The sequence below is a fragment of the Hyaena hyaena genome, unplaced genomic scaffold (genome assembly GCF_003009895.1).
Source record: "Hyaena hyaena isolate Hyena2069 unplaced genomic scaffold, ASM300989v1 scaffold_64, whole genome shotgun sequence".
NCBI classification, from domain to species: Eukaryota; Metazoa; Chordata; class Mammalia; order Carnivora; family Hyaenidae; genus Hyaena; species Hyaena hyaena.
In genome coordinates, this window is record NW_024080698.1 from 3,749,788 (window position 1) to 3,762,654 (window position 12,867).

Genomic DNA, 12,867 nt, shown 5'->3' on the forward strand with positions numbered 1-12,867 from the left:
TTACTAACTCCTTGCAGGCAACTCAGTCCCAGTTGAGAGTGGGATCTTGCGGGAACCGAGGAGTTCAACCCCGCGAGATGCGCTCGGACGCCAGACTCCTGGCTCCACTGCCTTGGAGGCGGATCCCGAGGGGTGGGGCGGCCCGGCCGGGGGGCTCCAGGAGCGCGCATGCGCGGCGAGGGGGCGGGGCGGGGCCGGGGCCGGGGCGGGGCTGCGCGCGACCTCCGGAGCAGCAGCAGCGGCGGCGGCGGCGGCGGCTGTGGCGGCGGCGGCGGCGGCGGCGGAGTTCGGGGCTGCGGCTGGGGCGGCGGGTTCGCGGCCGGCCGGGGCAGGAGGACCAGCACGTAGAACCGGGCCGCAGCCCGCGACTTGGCGACCAAGCGGCAGCACTGCTGCTGCGGGGCTTGGGCGCGCGGCCTGGCAGGACCGAGGACGCCGGGGCTGCAGGGCGCGGGCGACGCGGGCCGGGGCGCGCCAGGTAGGTGGGCCAGGCTGGGCAGGGGGAGACGTGGCTGCGGTGAGCAGCCGGGCGCAATGATGCACCCGGCGGGGCGGGGCGCGGCGCGGCGCGCATCCTGATACCGGGTGTGCTGGACTGGGAGGGCGCCCGCGGTTGTCATGGAAATCCTACAGCCTAGTGGTTTACCGGCGTTTGCGTCTTTGGAGAACAATCCAAGCCTGGCCGACCCCTAGCAAGGAGACCCGGGCCGTCTCTGGCTGAGGGGAGTGCGGGGCTGGAGCGGGTGATGGGGAGCCGGAATGCAGGACGCGGCGACCCCGAGGCCACATCTTGGCTCTTGCTTGGATCTAGTGACTTCAGACGCTGAAGGCCTCGCTGTGTATCTGGTGTAAACAGAACCGGATTAAAATAAGCATGCCTCTTAGTGTAGGACATCTTGGTCTCCATCCTCTCAACTCTTCCCTTTTCTGCCTGCCCGTAGTCACCCGATATTTCTGGCATCTTTGCTTTTTGTATATTATTTCTTTCTGGCACTGCTGGTCAGTTAATTGAGGCCTGAGCAATTTGTAGGGAATCTGTGACCATCTCTTGAAAAGCCAATCGTGAACGTGTAGGCCATAGAAGATTGAAACACTCAAAATGTCAAAGGTAAATTTATGTCTTTGTGGGCGAAGGGAGCGGGGATGGGCTTGCTTTCCCTCCGCCTTGTCGCCTGCCCTCTGACATTACATAATGTTATGTTCCTCCTGCCCTGAGTTCATCCATAATAACAGATCATGAGAATATTCATCTGGCTAAGAAAGAAGTATAGGCAGTTGTAAAGCCCATTTTCTTGTCGTTTTGCTTTGCCACCGAATGTGTTTTTGTTGGGAGGCTGCTTAAGAGTAAAATGCCCATAGGGCATCTACACCAAGGGAATAGCGGGTGGGGTGGCCCTTTGAATGTTGCAGTGGAATTCTGCCTGATTCATCTTGGTTCACAGTGGATTGTGTGGATGTGGGCAAGCCAGTGGGGTTGGGGCCTGAACAGGCTGACTTGGGTGTGAATCCTGGATCCTCCACTTGCTAACTCCGGTTCTCAGTTTTCTCACCTCTAAAAGGTGAGAACATAACCTGCTTTGCTGTTTGTTTTGGAATGGAGATACTGTTGGCTTTGGTAAATGCACATAGAATAGCTATAGGTTGTCCTAGAATTAAACTGAATTTCTCATTGGTTGAAAACAGGCTTTCTTTAAAGGGAATTTTGTCTTTGCATCTGGGGCCTTTGCTTTGGGGATTTTTGCTAAAATGTTTACTCCTAGAAAACGGAATCCATTGATTTCTCTAAAGACAATGAATGATGGTGCCCACATGGGAAGGCCAGCGTGATTGTTCTGCTGGAGTATTGTTGTCAGAAGAAGATGGTGATGCTGTCCCAGGGGGGTGGTTGTTGCCTGTGAACAGAAATCCTCAAGGCCGCATTCCCTGTGGTGTCTTGTAAACACACTTCTGTAACAACAAGCCAAAGTTACTGGGAGGTTGTGCCCTGAAGATAGGGCTTAAATGGAAGGATGCCCGAGAGATGCAGAGCGAAGGGAAGGCTGAAGGGAAGGCTGTATTTATTTCTCCTGGGCTCAGCAGTAGATTTGGCTCTGCTGATCCTAGTGGCTGCTTTACTTCTGTTTTTCATTAAGCTTATGACATCTCAGTGTTTATCTGCTTTAGACTCCGAAGTCAAGGGGTAGACATTACACTTTATTTCGTTGAGAAACTGGATATTTTCTTGTATCGCTGCCACACTGAATATTAGGATTTTTTTTTTAATGTTTTTATTTATTTCTAGGAGAGAGAGAGAGAGTGAGCAGGGGAGGGTCAGAGAGAGAGGGAGTCACAGACTGAAACAGGCTCCAGGCTCTGAGCTGGCAGTCAGCACAGAGCCCGACGCGGGGCTCGAACCCACGAACCGCGAGATCATGACCCAAGCGAAAGTCGGACGCTTAACCGACTAAGCCACCCAGGCGCCCCTGAATATTAGGATTTTTTAAAAGTTGCTTTAAGGAAAGGATGAAATTATATACTACACACAAGAGCCTGTTGTAAACTGTAAAGCACCAGAGACAGACACCAGAGAGAGAGACAGAACTACTGACCCTGCAGGTCCCTTTAGCCAGTGGCCTACCTGGGATATCCTGCTCAGCCAGCAAACCTGCAGATGCAGCTGAGGATGCAGCTGAGGAGTGGGACCAACTGACCCCTGACCCCTACCCCACAGCATCTCAGGAATCCAGTAAGACAGAGGGATGGGGAGACTTTGAACCAAGGTTGGTTTTGGTTTCCTATGAAAAACCCCTTTATTGGTTACGTATTCCACAAAAGTCCTCATAGCATTATCAGCTACCCATTGTGTCAGGATGCTTTGACTTTCACGATGGAGAAGAAAGCACAAATCTGCAGGGAAGAAGTTTTGATTCTGTGGTTGCTTCTCTTGTAGAACTTGATTAATGAGCTGGTCTTGAGAGAGCCTTCCAAACATATTTTTTCTAATGTCCTGGAATAGAAGCCTGTGAGGAGAGCGTATTCTGGGGAGAGCAATATTAACACCAGAGCAGGCCTGCTTTATTTTGTCTCTCTGTGCTTTTAAGGAAGATTCCATAAGGCATCTAATTCCCAGGAATTTACCTGTATTTCTATACATGTGCACACCTTAGTCTCTTTAAATTGTTTAAAAAGTGTTATTTCAGATTCACTGAGGAGCTGCAAGAATAATCCAAAGAATTCCCAGATAACCTTTACCCACATTCTCCAAATGTTGACATTTGCTACGTTTGCTTTATTCTTCGCTCATATTTGCCTGTGTGCGATTACTTTTTTTCTGAAGTGTTTAATGGTAACCTGCAGACTCGATGCCCTTTTACCTCGAAATACTTAATTGTGTATATCTTAAAAACAAGGACATTTTCTTACATAACAACAGTGCAGTTATTAAACAAGAGGAAGTTAAACATTGATACAACTCTATTATTTGATCTACAGGTCTTTTTCAGATCTTGCAATAGCTCCCATGTTGTCCTTTAGAGAAAAAAAAAATCCAAGATTATACAAAATGTCAAATTGTGCTGTCTCTTTAGTTTGCTTTCATCTGGAACAGTTACTGAGTCTTTCTTTGTAGTCCATGACATTGACATTTTTGAAGACTGCTGCCTGTTTTTTGAGTAACGTCTCCCAGTTTGGGTTTGCCTGCTGTTTCCTCATGATTAGATGCAGATTATGCACTTTTGGCAAGAGCAGCACAGGGGTGACCCTGCAGCCGTCTCTGCGTGTCCCATCAGGAGGAGGCATATGCTGTTGATTAGTCCCGTTCACTGGTCAGGTTAACTTTGATCACTTGATTAAGGTGGTGTCTGCCAAGTTCCCGGACAGAAAAGTTACCATTTTCCCATTGTAATTCATATGTATCTGGTAGCAAGATAACTTGAGACTTTGTGATTATACTGTTACTCCTTATACTCTGACTCACTAGTTTTAGAATCCATTGAGGTTTCCTACCTGAACTAGTTATTATGCTGGCTGACAGATGGTGATTTTTCTTTTTCTTCTCTCCCTTTTTAATGTTTATTTGTTTATTTTGAGGAGTGGGGGGAGAGAGAGAGAGAATCCCAAAGAGAGAAAGAGAGAGAGAATCCCAGGCAGGTTCAGATATGTTTAGTGTGGAGCCCACCTTGGGGCTTGAACTCATGAACCATGAGATCATGACCTGAATGGAAATCAAGAGTTGGATGCTTAACCAATGAGCCACCCAGGTGCCCCAGATAGTGAATTTTCTAATTCCATATTTCTTTCTGTACTTACCAGTTGGAATTATACTGAAAGGAAGAATATTTTTTTGTCCCTTGTTTATCCTTTGATTTATACTTCTGCACTCATGAATTCCAGCTTTATGCAATAGACTATAGTTTCTTACGCTAGTTATTCATCTTGTTGCTTAAATTATCCCAGACTTGGCCTGTAGGAGCCCTTTATGTCCTTTTGACACATCCTCATCATTCTTTGAGAACTTCTTTACTCTCTGGCACAAAACCCTCAAGACCCGGCTTATACTTTCCAGCCTTGGAATTAGCCATTTCTCCTAAGAATCTTGGTTCCTTTTAATGGAGAATGGTCTTTGGAAACCAAGATCTGGATCTTAGGTGTGCTCATTGCTACTGAGGTGTTGCTGCCTCTAAGGCTTTTTAGTGGACATGTGCTTTCATTCACACATTACCCAAAATTTTCTCTGATTTGCAAATTTAATGCTGTGTCACTGTGTCCTGGAGATCTATATGTACTGACATTAAGGGATTTTTTTGGTCTCTATTCCAGAGTACGGGTTTATCATAATTTATTGAACTATCCTTCATGAGTGGACACTTAGATTATTACCAATGTCCTGTTCTAAAAGTAGTGGAGAATCTGTGAATCATATCATTGTTAGTACTCGCTAATATTTCTATCTTCTAGATTCCTAGAAGTAGAATTTCTGGGTCAAAGAGTAATTTTAAATGGAGAGCTTTGCCACATTGCCCCCACTTCCAGGAGGCTTTCACTTTGTACTCCTTCCATTAGGGTGTGAAATTGTTGGTTTCTTTTTAACTCTGCCAACACTGAGTATAAATCTTGTCAACTTTTGCCAATCTAATGGATAAAGAAGGCATTATTACTTTAATTATATTTCTCAAATTACCCAAAATATTGAAAACCTTCTTGTGCTAGCTTATACTTTTGCTTCTGTGAATTATGTGCCTATCCTTTGCCTATTTTTTCTCATTAGGTTATTCTTTATATTACTGAATTGTGGAAGTTACTTTAACCTTAGACTTTATTCTTGTCAGCCTTAGAAGTGTCCTTTAAGGGTGATGCATTTTTCATTCTAGTGGAGAAGGAAACTACCATTTTCTAAGCATCCCCTACGTCCCAGGCCCTGTGCCAGGTATTTATTTATATGCATCCCCTATAAGTCCTGTGGGAAGTTGAGGTGTGGTGTTGAGGAGGAAGCTGAGTGAGGCATGGTTAAGGTATCCAGCTAAAATGGTTGTAAGAGCTTGAACTGGGATTCAAACCCAGGTCTATCTGGATCTCATGCCATTTCCATTAAATCACATAGCTTCCTGCACAGAGTTTTAAAATAATTGCTCTACTTTATAGTAGCAATGCAGGAATAGGAATTCATTACCTGGAGCCTCCAATATCAGTAATTTCTATTTCTAATATTTTGATCTGTAAGTAAGGAACTTTGAACATACACATCTTTCAAAACCATTTATTTTATTTCTGAAACTATTGTGGACTCTGCAGCCAAAGTTTCTGTGAGCCTCCAATCAACTCTGTGACTCTGGGCAAATAGCTTAATCTTTCTTTGTCTTTGTTTGTTCATTTGCAAAACTGGGCTGATGATAATAGGAAACCCAGAGGCTTGTTGGGGGAGGGGGAATGAGTTAATACACATCAAGTGCTTGGAGTGGTACCCCATGCCTGCTAAGCATTCAGCTCCTTGCAGCTCCCTTCGTGGGACACTGTAGGAGCCTTTCCCTCAGATATCTAGTAATTCTCCTGGCCTTTATGCAGTGCCCTTCCTGTTGCACTTACTAGGTAGAATTCTCAAGTTGAAATTCCTGCCTCTCTTCCTGTTCCCCACACCTCCACCATAGCCCTTGTACAGCCGGTATCAGCTGCTGTGTGATAAAATTCATTCATTCCAGGATGTGGAACTCTTTCCTCTGTTCTGTGTTGCTTGCATTTCACATGGTGCCTTCTCTAACCCGCTAATTAGAATTTTCAAGAAGGATGACCTTAGGTGTACAAATTCTGGAAGTGTACAGGAAATACATCTAGGCAGGTGTATGTTTCTGGAGTACAGGGTCCTCCTAGGAAACAGGGATGCCCAGTTCACGAGTCTCCCTGGATTGTGAGGTGTGTCAGTTGGGGTGCTTTGGGCTAAGTAAACAATAAGGTCATTTATTATCTCATAGAACCGGAGTTCTACCCTATCAACAGTTTTGCAGTTTCATCAAGGAGCTAGATTCTTCTCTTCTCTCCAGCTGTCACTGCTGGTGTCAACCCAGAGTAAGCCTCCTCATGATGATGAGATGGTCCTTATGGTCAGTGGGGCTGCGTGTTTCCCCACTCCTGACACCAGCCAGTCCCTAGCCACAGCCACTCTGGTCTGTGGGAGCAGTGAGAACCATGTAGCTTCCCTTGAACCCAGAATGGGAGGCTGTGAGGATGCTGTGTGCTGATTGGTTTAGGAGTGTTCCTCCATGGGTGCGCCGCAGACCAATGGAGTCAGCATCCTCTGAGGCATTAGATGTGAGGCTCAGGCCCCACTCCAACCTACCAAATTAGGAATTTTGGGCAGGCGCCAGGCACTCCGTGTTTTAGCAGGCCCTCAGGTGATTGTGATGCAAGTTGGAGAATTGCTCTTAGTGTAATTAAGACCCCTGCCCCCTGTTCCTCAGCTGGAGATGGGAATGGCTTTTCCTGAATCCAGAGAGGATTGCTCCCAGAATAGGAAGAAGGGTGAGTGTTGGGTGGTCAGCCCACAGCGTAAACGGAGAAGCCTCTGGGCACCTTTGTTCTCCATGCCCCCCTACCGTGGCCTGTGCCTCAGTTTACTGGCTCATCTGTTTCCTAGCCCCATGCCTGCAGCTTCTTCAGCTCCTCTGAGAGTGGCCCATGTCCTCTCTGCAGGACTAAAGGAATCAGCATGGTCACATCCCAGCCCCAGGTTCTGTCTCTGGCCCAGCAAGGATGGGAGTCCATGGGGCCAGCTGCTGTGGATCTGGCTGGCCCTTATGCCTGTCTTTCTAGAGGCATTCTGGAAGTATGCTCTGATGTATAGAGTTTGCTTCCTGTGCTACTTCTTGCTCAATTAGAAAAAGAGAGAAAGCAGGACAGTTAGTAAGGGCTTGAGAATGCTTAAGGAATTGGCCTGGGGACAGCCTGAGGGACTACTTTCAATGGCAGTTTATAGTTCCTTCTGGCTTTGCCCAGTTTGACCTGCTTTGTTGTTCCCTTTTGCAAGTAGAGCTCCAACTTTATGTTTAGGTGAAGTGAACTAGCCACCTCCATGGTGTAATCTGTGAGTTCAGAATAGCTCACTGTTCCACATTTTTCCAGAAACTAGTGAGCTGAGGCATTTTTAGATTTTCTTGACTTTCCAAGGTTCATCTTAATCCAGGCAGCCTCATACCCTGCTGTGCCACTTCAGTGCTAATTGCTGAGGAAGGAAGAGCACCTGAGGAAGAAACAGGATGGGCCGGGGTCTAGAACAGTGGTTTTCAAACAGCAGTGGTTACTGAAATCAATTTGAGATTGTGGCCAGCATTTAAACATATTTTTTTGAGGGGTGGCTGAGTGGCTCAGTTGGTTGAGTGTCTGACTTCGGTTCAGGTCATGATCTTATGATTCATGGGTTTGAGCCCCACGTTGGACTCTGCTGACCGCTGAGAGCCTGGAGCCTGCTTTGGATTCTGTAATTCCCTTTCTGTCTGCCCCTCCCTTGCTCACACTCTGTCTCTGTCTCTCAAAAAAAAATTAAAAAATTTAAACATTTTTTAAAATAAAATAGAAAATATCCAAGTATATTTTCTTTTTTTTTTTTTAAATTTTTTTTTAATGTTTTATTTATTTCTAGGAGAGAGAGACAGAGACAGCGTGAGCAGGGGAGGGTCAGAGAGAGAGGGAGTCACAGATTGAAACAGGCTCCAGGCTCTGAGCCGGCAGCCAGCACAGAGCCTGACGCGGGGCTCGAACCCACGAACCGCGAGATCATGACCTAAGCGAAAGTCGGACACTTAACCGACTAAGCCACCCAGGCGCCCCCCAAGTATATTTTCTTATAGAAAGGGTAGGCATTTCTTTTTTTTTTAAATGTAGCTCTTTGCATGTATGTTTGGTGTATGTTTTGTACTTTGCGTGTATGTTTGGTACTGTTTCACTGTGAATGCTTCCTACTGTGGGTTTGGCAAAAATGTGTAAAATCTGGAGGCTGAACATAGAGTGGAGGGGGCTACCCTGGCCATGTACACAAACACATGCACACACACACACACGGGGTCTTTTCCCAGGGAGAGGGTCCCTGGCCTTCATCAGAACCTCAGGGGTCTTTGGGGCGCCTGGGTGGCTTAGTCGGTTAAGCATCCGACTTTCGCTTAGGTCATGATCTCGCGGTTCGTGGGTTCGGGCCCCGCGTCGGGCTCTGTGCTGACTGCCAGCTCAGAGCCTGGAGCCTGTTTCAGTCTGTGACTCCCTCTCTCTCTGACCCTCCCCTGCTCACGCTGTCTCTCTCTCTCCTAGAAATAAATAAAAATATTTAAAAAAAAAAAAAAAAAAGAACCTCAGGGGTCTTTGACTCACTGCAGATGGAGAACTGCTGATCTAAAATAAAAGGGGGCTTTTTTTCCCCCTTGAGCAGCAGGCAAAAGTTTATTAGAGTATAAGATTAGAAAGTAAGAGAGTAGGAAAGTTCTCTTTACAGAGAGGGGAGTTTTGAAAGTGAATGCCCCTAAAAGGGAACTTTTACCGTGTGGCCCAGTGGGACTGGAGCTGGAGCCCAGGGAGACAGGAAGACAGGTGCAGGCACACTGGTCTTGCTCCAGCTTACGGTCTGTGGTATTTGATCTTTCCTCCTGATGATGTTGAGGCCGCTTAGAATGGCTACTCTGAAATGGGGAAGCAAGGCAGGGAGTGTGTGGATTTGTCAGAGGTTTAAAATTCAGCTGTGGACACCTGACCCATCCTTCCCCTAACGGAGTGGATCAGCGTATCTACACACACACACACACACACACACACACACACACACACACACACAGAGAGAGAGAGAGAGAGAGAGAGAGAGAGAGAATGAGAAAGGTAAATAGGTCTGTATCTGGATCCACCTTGTTTTGAGGCTGGCCCCATTGAAGCCATCACTGCCTGTGATTCCCCTGCAGTCCTTTGTGACTTGATAACAGGACAACTTCCAAGTCACCTTGGCTGCCTTTGGGACACGTTAATGCAGGTGTTAGTCTGGTTTGTGTCACAGAACATATGCAGTAATCTCTTTGGGGTGTCTGTGTATGTTTTTGAGGGGGGACAAGTTGGATTATGGGAAGAAAAAGTGAACCTGACCTCAACTTTCTCACCTTGGCTGCCTTTGGGACACGTTAATGCAGGTGTTAGTCTGGTTTGTGTCACAGAACATATGCACTAATCTCTTTGGGGTGTCTGTGTATGTTTTTGAGGGGGGACAAGTTGGATTATGGGAAGAAAAAGTGAACCTGACCTCAACTTTCTCATCTGTAAAATGGGGAATATACCTACACAACCCATGGGGGATTGGGTAGGTTGAGGTAAGCAGGAGATTTGTGTGTGGCAATGCTCTGGACCAGTGCAAGTGGAAAGTTACTGTCTTGCAGGGGACTTAGTATCTTTCCTCTCATTTTTACAGTCTTGAAAGCCATTTTTCCCATAGTGCCTCTATTTTTTTTAACCTGTTTATTTATTTGCTTTGAGAAAGAAAGAGCAGGAGCAGGGAAGAGGCCGAGGGAGAGAGAGAGAATCCCAAGCAGGCTCCATGCTATCAGTGCAGAGGCCAACACAGGGCTCAAACTCACTAACTGAGCGATCATGACCTCAGCCCAAATCAAGAGTTGGATGTTTAACTGGCTCAGCCACTCAGGCACCTCCATAGTGCTCCTATTTTTAAAAATGTACTGTATTCAGATTTCTCAACATCCTTCAAGTCATGTCCATGCTTTAGGAAGTTTCTCTGTAGGGGCATGAAGCCCGCTTAAGATTCTCTGTCTCCCTCTCCCCCTCTTCTGTGTGCATGTGCGGGTGTGCTCTCTCTCTCAAATGTAAAAATAAACATTAAAAAAAAAAAGCATTAATAGCCGTAAAAAATGTATTCAAAAGGCTAGAGTGCATCCATCTCTGACTCCTACCCAGGGCATCTCTGAGGGGAAATGTTGTCGAATAAGGAGGTTCTGAGAGGCAGGGGACTGCCAGCAAAGGTCAGAGAAGGATGTGGGCAGAACAGGGAAGTGGGAGGGGCCTGGGCTCATAAAGTTTTGTCAGGTGATCACTGACCCAGCTAAGCCTTCCTTTCTACTGACACTTTTTTTTTTAAGCACATAAAAACTTGTGATTGTGTGAAGTGGATGTTGAGTATTTTCACATTTCTTATTCATTGCTTTGACTGTATTCTGCATAGACAAATGTTAAACAAAATGATCACATTATGTAATTGGGTAATGGTCAGATGGCTGATAAAATGCAGGAATAGAGCCCCATTAAGATGGGGCCGTGTGCCAAAAAATGTCAAGGTAACCTAGAATCTTTCTAACTTTGTTACTCCCTAGTTTTGAAGAGGAGAGAGTGATGGACGAATGGGTTGGCCTTAGGAAAACACCGTGCTGGTAGACAGTGCCCACCTCAGGCAGAGGAGAAGCATGCATTTGGATTTTGCCCCTAACCTGCTGATGACTTGGTAAAATCATGCCTGAATCTGACCTCCTTCCTTGTTCATCTAGAGCAGGTGAATCCCTCATTTCTTTCTCCCTTGGCCCCCAATCCAACAATGAAGCAGAGCTGTGACCGTGCCTGAGGGCTGCGTGGGTAACATTGGCATCGAGTGAGACACACATACATTCACAGTATTTAGGGAAGTACTTCCTTAGTGTGTGGCCTTGGAAATCAAGGTCCTGTCTCTACTCTTTCACTTTCTGGCTCCCCTCTGCAGTGATTTACTAGTAGCTTTCTAGAGTACATAAACTTAGTGTCAAGACCCTGGAATACCCTGGATATGTCCATGAAGGTTGAAGCTGTCTGTATATCATGCAGACCAAAGTCTTCCTGGTCCAAGTAGAGTGTCTGGCACCTTTCTCTGGCTCTTCTACCATGTACCCCACATCCCCACACCCACCTTCTGAGGCCCATTGCTTATAATCCCCCAGTACAGCGATAGACTTTGTGTTGATGGTCACATCTTGTCATTTCCTGTGAACTGATGGAGGCCACTTTATTTCCTGAAGTTTTCCCCTGATGATTTATGTACAGCTATCTGGATATGGATTGTCTCTCTCTGGCAGTTTGATATCCTTCCTTGAATTCTTCACTTACCTCTCTCTGACCTCCTTTTACATTATTTTTGACCTAAAATATTTCCTCTTATCCATTCCTGACCTTTTACAGAAAGAGTGCATGGATTTAAAGTTATCAGTTAAAGCATAAACAGATTAAAAAGAATTCAAGACAGAGCTTCAAATGGATACAACTGTATGAGTGCTGTCCCTTCAAGAAGAGCCCTGAACCTATTTCGGGGATGCCTCTGTTGCTAAAAGCTGTTACATTCTTCCTCTGTGTGTCTTTCTCCTTGAAACACTGCAGAGCTCATGAGAACAGGAAACTGTCTTACTTGATAGTGCAAATAGTCTTACAAATAGTAGGCAACGTACTACCAGTGATTGCCCAAGATCCATATTTTTTGATTATCATTGTAGGCGCCTTTGAACTACATGATATTTGAATACCTTTACCAGAGGGAGAAAGATGTTTGCATTTTGAGTCAACTGATTATTTGATCATTCCTTAATTAGTCAGAGATCTTTACCAAGCTAGGTATTAGCCTTGTTGGTCAGAGAGAGAAGAAAAGCCAGCAGACAGGTTGTGAAGCAGTAAGAGAAGCCTTTTGCAAGTTGTGGACTGGCTCAAAAAGAAAGGCCGCTTCTGTGATGGCAGTGCCACTCTTGCACCGACGTGGTTGTTAAGAGGCATCAGGCCCCCATCTGGTGTTCTGTCCTCATTACAGGAGCCAGCACAGGCTCAGCCCTGTCAGTGGAACAGATGCATTCCAAACAGGATTAGATGAGATATGAAGTCCCAGGCCAGTGATTGCTGGGTCATTCCTTTTGGAACTGGGCATTGCGGGGTCTCACCAGTATTACATACCCTCAGGCTGGCTGTTTTGTAAACTGTTAAGGATCGTACCCATATTTATCATGTTTACTAGCAGCCCATGGCTTAGACTGTGAACCTCATTTAATGGAGTCACTGAAATGAATAAAAACAGGGGCTATTTTTGCCTCATAACCTAGATTTGTTTGCACTAAATATGCAAGCTGAGCTCATAAATGGTTGGGGCAGTCAACAGGAATTCGGTATATTAAGGCTTTTGAGTTTGCTACTCAGAGGGGCCTGGAAATAAGAATTGTTGCCTTTTTTAGGATTATAAATGTTAGTTCTATTTTTTATAATAAAATATAAAATAACTCTACAACAAAATGAATCTTAATATGCTTGTAAGGTCTTGCAAGCATGCACTCACTCGAGCCTGGAGCCCAGGGTAAATTAGAGAATGCTTTATTTAAAGCATTAAAGAAGGAAAAGGGGACTGTTCACGAACTTAACTCT

General features: G+C 45.8%; 1 protein-coding gene across 8 annotated transcripts in view; it reads left to right on the forward strand.

Annotated features, from left to right (window-relative positions):
• Positions 1-257: 257 nt before the first annotated feature.
• INPP4A (inositol polyphosphate-4-phosphatase type I A) overlaps positions 258-12,867 on the forward strand; it is a 138,761-nt gene continuing 126,151 nt past the window's right edge. For all 8 annotated transcript variants that reach the window (XM_039232443.1, XM_039232449.1, XM_039232450.1 and 5 more), the window contains exon 1: positions 258-478. The gene's annotated coding sequence lies outside the window, so the exon portion shown is untranslated. The remainder of the gene's footprint in view (positions 479-12,867) is intronic.